The sequence below is a fragment of the Aquarana catesbeiana genome, linkage group LG03 (genome assembly GCF_042186555.1).
Source record: "Aquarana catesbeiana isolate 2022-GZ linkage group LG03, ASM4218655v1, whole genome shotgun sequence".
NCBI classification, from domain to species: domain Eukaryota; kingdom Metazoa; phylum Chordata; class Amphibia; order Anura; family Ranidae; genus Aquarana; species Aquarana catesbeiana.
Window position 1 is genome coordinate 73,516,852 of NC_133326.1, and position 7,972 is coordinate 73,524,823.

Here is a 7,972-nt window from a genome sequence, read left to right on the forward strand (position 1 = left end):
TATATCCACGCTTGCTGCAGACACAACATCTTTTTTGGGGGGGTTCATTGGGTAGGGGTACTCGGGAGGACATAAAGAAAATGCCTCTCATGCAGCTGACTGCTTTTGGTTGGGTATGTGAATGGGGGAAGTATGGGTGCTGCAGAAGTGGTGGGTTCCCAATTAGGATTGGAGAATGCAGCAGGAAGGGCATTATGGGCACTAAGGGCCTGTGTTTGTCTTCTTCTTGGTGGCAGCAGGACACTACTTGAGCTTGCCACCTCACCAGCTTGAACTGCATTTATGGGACTCGCCACGTCACCAAGTGTTACTGCAGCACTAGTTTGACTACGACCGGGGTGTACTAGGCCGCTGGTGCTTGCCAGTTCACCAAAACGCTACCAAAAAAACTGTTAGCGATCGCAGGCATCAGGCCTGACTCTGCGAATGCTGCAGTTATGCGTTTAGTGTTTTGTAAGTGACAGTGATCGATCGATACTGCACCTGGGTGGGCTGGGCTGGGCGGAGGGGCAAAACGCAGGTGCTAGTAGGTATCTGGGCTGATCCCGCTAACACTGCGTTTTTGGGAACCCCAAACTGCTGGGGACACTAGTATAGATCTGATCGGATCAGATATTGATCCGTTCAGATACTATACCACTAAGGGAGGTGTAAGGTGCGTGCGTGGGTGTTAGCGCTACTGGCACTAACCTGACGCTGCCTGGGGCTGGTGCTTGCCAGTTCACCAAAACGCTACCAAAAGAACTGTTAGCGATCGCAGGGATCAGGCCTGACTCTGCGAACGCTGCAGTTATGCATTTAGTGTTTTGTAAGTGACAGTGATCGATCGATACTGCACTTGGGTGGGCTGGGCTGGGCCGGGCGGAGGGGAAAAACGCAGGTGCTAGCAGGTATCTGGGCTGATCCTGCTAACACTGCATTTTTGGTAACCCTAAACTGCTGGTACAGAAAAAAGAGGAGAGGACACCTTAATTCATCCAAGAATAGGTTCAGGGGAAGACGGATAGGGGAAAGGGGGATTTACCACCCAATGAAACAATTAATCAAACCAGCTCTGAGGAAGCTTGGAAACAAGCGAAAGCGCTCAGCATCTGACTTATGTGCAGGTGGCACACAGACTTTCACACATCAACAAGGATATTCCCGAAATTGGATGTGAACATTTTAATTGTCTCAACCTGATCTTGGACATCAGACGGAGCCTTTGTGGTGAACATTGACTCTGAGTGTTCCCTATGACTGCTTAATCTACTAGGTATGAAATGTCAGTATGTTTGAACCTTGTGACTCACCGCACATCTTGCTGGAGGATACCTGGAAGTAACAGCTCACGTCTACAATAAACATATACGCCGCATGAACGTGTCTTTTACCCACATGAGTGCGGTCATCAGCAGCCCTTGACTTTACTGAAGACGTCAGACGGTGAGCTTTAAATGTACCCTTACATATAGGAGGCATTTTATTTATGGCTATCCTCCGTCTATCTTCAATGCTATACATGTGAGGCTGCTCCCTCTCCACCATTCCTCCCCCTCCCCCCCCTTGGAGTTGCAGTCGTTCACTAATCAATCAGGACGCTCTTCCCCCCCTTTCTCCTTGTCGGTTGACACACATATATGCCTAATCAGCCATTGGCTCACATCTGTATGGGACCCTTGTTTTTCACCAGCACTTGCACTTTATCCTAGAAGGACCGAATGTCTATTATTCATGAAGCCATCTCCTTGCTCTGGAATCCCATGAAAATTGTACAGACCCGGGTCTTCAGTGACATTAATTTGATGAGTGGGAGTGCATGAAATTTTGATGTATGTGTAATGTCTGTGGTGGCCACCAGCACACAATAGGACTTTCTTTGCCCTATTTTTAAATATACATGGTTAGTGGATTATGTTTCTATTTAGTAAATTGACACAATAAAGTTCTTTCAGGTTCACAACAGTTTGTTCTTGAGCGGACCATCTTTTTTAGGAGGCCTCCTCTTGCCCCCTTTTCTTTTTTCTCCTAAACTGCTGGGCACGCTAGTATAGATCTGATCGGATTAGATATTGATCCGTTCAGATACTATACCAATAAGGGAGGTGTATGGTGCGTGCATGGGTGTTAGCGCTACTGGCGCGAACCTGACGCTGCCTGGGGCAACGCAGACCCTATCTGACCCTAAAACCTAAGTTATATCACCGCCGGGCGATCAGGGGGCTAAACCTTTATTAGGTAATAAACGGCGGGTGCCCTGACACTATAAAAAATAAACTAACTAACCAGCGTCACCCGTAACAGTTATACGGTGATCACTAGTGAAAGGGTTAACTAAGGGGCAATCAAGGGGTTAAAACATTTATTAGGTAGTATATGGGGGTCCCTGACACTATAAAACACTGACGGCGAACCTATATATTTACCTCCCTAACTAGCGTCACCAGTGACACTAATACAGCGATCAGAAAAATGATCGCTTAGTGACACTGGCGACGGGGGGTGATCAAGGGGTTAAAACTTTATTAGGGGGGTTAGGGGGTACCCTAGACCTAAAGGGGGCTAACACTAACTGCCCTACCACACTAACTGTCACAAACTGACACCAATGCAGTAATCAGAAAAAAAAACTGCTTGGTGTCACTGTGACAAGGGGGAGGTGATTGGGGGGTGATCAGGGAGTGATCGGGAGGTGATGGAGGGTGAAAAGTATGCCTGGCGTGTTCTACTGTGTGTGTGTTGTGCACTCACTTGGATGTCTTCTCTCCTCGGCGCCGGAATGGAAAATACTGAGCCAAGGAGAGATGACATCACTTCCTCTGCCGCTGTTTACTATACAGCAGCAGAGGAAGGATTTCATTGGCTGGGAGCGATCACGAGGGGGGGCCACGAATGGATAGCCTCCCCCTCACCTCTGATCGCTCCTGGACAGAAGCTGACTGCCTCAGGCACTGGGGGTTCTGATCGGACCCCCTGCCCACAGGAGGCTGATCACGTACAGGTACGTGATTTCGCCTGCCCGTGCCATTCTGCCGCAGTATATCTGCGTGAGGCGGTCGGCAAGTGGTTAAGCGGGATAGCAGGCGCGTGTGCCCGCTGCACTGTGGGGGTGCCGATGCTTGTAATCGGCAGTCGCGATGACCGCTGGCCATGCGCGATCGCAGGCACGAGAGGCAGAACAGGGACGTGTGTGTGTAAACACACAATTCCCTGTTCTGTGAGGAGAGGAGATGCAGATCGTGAGTTCCTAATAGCTAGGAACCATGATCTGTCATCTACTATAGTCAGTCCCCTCCCCTACAGTTAGAACACACACTAGGGAACACAGTTAACCCCTTGATTGCCCCCTAGTGCTAACCCCTTCCCTGCCAGTGACAATTATACAGTAATAAGTGCATTTTTATAGCACTGATCGCTGTATAATTGTCAATCGTCCAAAAAATGTGTCAAAAAGTGTCCAATGTGTCCACCATAATGTCCCAGTCTCGATAAAAATCGCAGATCGCTAATCGCTACCATTACTAATAAAAAAAAATAACAATAATAAAAATGCCATATATATATATATATATATATATATATATATATATATATATATATATATATATATATATATATATATATATATATATATATATATATATATATGGCATAACTTTTGCGCAAACCAAGCAATATACGGTTGTTGCAATTTTTATTACCAAAAACATGTAGAAGAATACATATCGGCCCAAAATGAGAAAAAAAATGCTTTTTAAAAAAAAAATTGGGGATATTTATTATAGCAAAAAGTACAAAATATTGTGGTTTTTTTTGAAAATTGTCACTTTTTGTTAATGGCACAAAAAATAAAAACCGCAGAGATAATCAAATACCACTAAAAGAAAGCTCTATTTGTGGGGAAAAAAGGACGTCAATTTTGTTTGGGTACAGTGTCGCACGGCCGCGCAATTGTCAGTTAAAGCGACGCAGTGCCTTATCTCAAAAAATGGCCTGGTCATTGAGCAGCTAAATCTTCTGGGGCTGGAGTGGTTAATTATGAGACTTGTGCATCACATAGCAACTGGATTTGATGCTTGTTTAAACTATCATATAGGGGTCTTTAGTTGCACTTTAAATAAAAGTTGTTCTTTTTTAATCTTTAATAACCTTTAGTTAACCATAATTAGCCCTAATTAACTTTTTCTTTTCCTAACATTCTCTTAAATTGTTTAATTTTTATTAAAAACAGGTTACATGTAAATTTTTTTTTTTTTTTTTTTTTTCATATGCTTTGTTCAGTTTTCTAGTGTTTCGTTAAAAAAAAAAAAACAACTTATTTTACATTTCATAATATTCTTTCTATTCTTTTATTCTATTTTATTTGTAAATAACTTCACCATGCTTTGTACGAGAAACATAATGTTATTGTTCAAAATGTGACATAAAGTTCAGTTAATGAGTCAGGTAGCTGTAATTATAATATTGCAGTGTTTTGGGATGCAGAAGATCTGTGGCTCCTCATTTCATTAATTATTTCCCTAAGGCGTGTTTTGATTAAAGATTTTTGTGTCTATTCCCTTCTCTATTTTCTTAATAATTTTCAGAGTAGTCGACAATGTATTGTAAATTCCCTACACTTTTCTATTTCCTGCTCATTTATATTAATGTGCTAGCATCCTCATCACACGATGGATAGATTTGATTGTTTTTTTCTTTGCTAACTTATCATTTCCTGTCACATATTAACATTTTTCTTTATATCTGTTTCTGATTCCACAGGGGTACCCAAACTAAAATTCACCATCAAATTTACAATCAGCCAAAAGATGATGATCATGACGAATGTACTTTATATGAGTTTTTAACTTGAATTAATGTTCCTTCTTATTTTTATCTACAAGCATGGGGGGAGCTCTAATTAATTACCAAAAAACAAGGTCATGTGTAAAATTACATAGTTGGTAAGGTTGAAGAAAGACACAGTCCATCCAGTTCAACCTGTGGGTATGTGTGTGTGTGTTTATGTCAGTAATAATTCCTATATCCTGTATGTTGTGTTTGCAAAGATGCCCATCTCATAGTTTTTTAAACTATTGACTATGTGTACAATGGTACACACCAATAAAAACAGAATCAAAAGCGATATATACAGTGAGTATAGACTACCCACTGAGTAGTTTCATTAGTCATCCAGCCATTGCTGCAGTGAACCCATGCACTCCAATTGTATGTGGTCTAGTGGTCCTGAACAAACCTGCCGGTGATTCCAGAACAGGCTACTTTCTGCCTCCCACTTACAGGATATGTTATGTAAAATCAGGCATGTCCAAAGTCCGGCCCATGGTCCGGTTTCATACGGCTCCACTGGTAATTTGGATATATATTTTTTTATGGCCCCCAATGAATCGGCACTCTGGGATTCGTTGGGGTCCACAAAAGATATAGACTGTACTTATCGTGCCTTGGAGGGGCAGGACGAGTGCCGCCAGATTACATACAGGAAAATCTCCTGTTTACTCAGTGGCCTCTGTAATAGGAAGTCCGTCTCCTGGGCTGGCATTGGACGACTGTTCTGTCTATTATAGTAGGTGGGACTTTGTATTAAAGAGGCCACCGAGTAAACAGGAGATTCTCCTGTATGTAATCTGTTGGCGCTCCTCCCACCCCCCTCCCTGTCCCCTCCGAGGCTGCAGATGGGCATGGATCAGGCTGCATTTATGGCAATGGTGAGGCTGCATTTATGGCAATGGTGAGGCTGACTTTATGGCAATGATGAGGCTGCATTCATGGCAATGGTGAGGCTACAGATTGGCACTGATTAGGCTGCATTGATGGGCACTGACCCTTATTTTGCTTCAGTCCTTTATTTAAAATGTAAGTTTTATCCTGAAACTTCCCTCTTAAAGTGAAGGTGTGTGTTATACGCTGATAAATATGTTATATCCAAATAACGCGCCTGAGCTCATCCTTAGACTCTTCACCACACACAGCCACAAAGGTGAGAGAATTCTTGTTGGGCAGTTTATTAGTTAATTTGCATTTAATTTTAATGGTTCGTTCACAGAATGTCAGGCAAAATGGTCATCCCTCACGCATGTTTACTTCATTAAATCTGGCCCTCTTTGAAAAAAGTTTGGACATCCCTGTGAAAAATGATGCCAGTGATAGAAAGTTTCTCACAATCTCCATTTAGATTCAAACCAGATTTGGATGTTTTAATTAGAATGGTAACACAAGAAGAAGAGAGATAGGGGAAATTACAAAGGAGGCTTTAGGAAGTATGCACCTACTACCAGGGCTGGGTGGGGGGGGCAGGAGGGGCAGATGCCCTGCGTGCAGCAGAGTAAGGGGGAAGAATGTAGGGCTATACACCCATTCTACAACATGCATTAGTAGTGCAGGAGGGGTGCAGTACCGCATCCTTGCCTATGGCGCTGGATGGACCTGTCCCCGCACAGCCTACTAATTTGCTGTCTACCTAATAATCCACTGTACTGCATTGTGTGTTTATTTTCAAGAGATTACTATAACTCAGATTAAGGAATATATTTCTCTCCCCTTTTCAAAGTACTCACATTTTCCTGGACCAAGGTGCACCTTCTAAAATAAATTATATCCACGCAAGTAGTTTTTTTAATGGGGGTTATTGAAAAAGATTTGTTACAGCAATTTCTCATCTTTGTATTTTCTCAGTTACACTGCATAACACTCAATACCAGCAACACAACTCTTTAAGTCCACATATCTCCCAAATGTCCTCTTGTGAGTCCCTCAGCCGTGGGTCCTCACAAGGGCCTAGGCCCAAAATACCTACTACTCTTCAGGCTACAAACCTACATGCTGTAAGTCAGGGATAGCCAGCTTCAATCCACCTTCTTCCTAGTGCCCCACCCACACCAGTATATAAAGGGCAAAATCCCCACAGACTAATGCCCCATACACACGGTTGGATTTTCCAACGGAAAATGTGTGATAGGACCTCGTTGTCGGAAATTACGACCATGTGTGAGCTCCATCACACATTTTCCATCGGATTTTCTGACACACAAAGTTTGAGAGCAGGCTATAAAATTTTCCGACAACAAAATCCGTTCTTGGAATTTCCGATCATGTGTACACAAATCCAATGCACAAAGTGCCACGCATGCTCAGAATAAATAAAGAGATGAAAGCTATTGGCTACTGCCCTGTTTAGAGTCCCGACATACGTGTTTTACGTCACCGCGTTCAGAACGATCGGATTTTCCGACAACTTTGTGGGACCGTGTGTATGCAAGACAAGTTTGAGCCAACATCCGTCAGGAAAAAACCTTGGATTTTGATTTTGGAATGTCCGATCAATGTCAGACCGTGTGTACAGGGCATAATATTACCAGGGGAGTGGTCTCTATAAAAGGGGCACTACCACCTGCCTACAAACCAGACTGCACAATAGATGGAAATTGACATAATAGGTACCCACAAAGCAAAGAAAATGTAACCCCATGTTGACATTGAATGCCAACCTTGCAGTGGGCTACAGCTGAAGAATTTGGGTAAATATACATCAGGGGTGGGAAGGTGGGTTGCTTTAGGTTGGTGGGTGGATGATAAGTGCACTTTCTATGAAACCGCACTTATAATTTAGGCCCTAATCACACCTATGCATTGTACATGCTTGTTACAACACATTGAAATGCATTTTACTTGACATCCCATAGTTTTCAATAGGTCTACTTTGCATATATGCATTGTGTTGCTGTTTGTCATGAAGAAAGATAAATATGCTTTTTCTTCTATTGATGTACATCGAGAGGGTAAGAAAGATTAAGAGGAGCACATGAAAATTTATTTTTTACCAAGACCTACCCCTGGCATCAGACCATGTACTTCTGGCCTAGCTATATTAGGAAAATAGCAACCCCTTATAATGGATGAAAGCACATGTTGACAAATACATAAAAAAGTTCATGAAAACAAGCAGGCCTGTACTGGCCATCGGGACTACCGGGAGTTTCCCGGTGGGCCGATG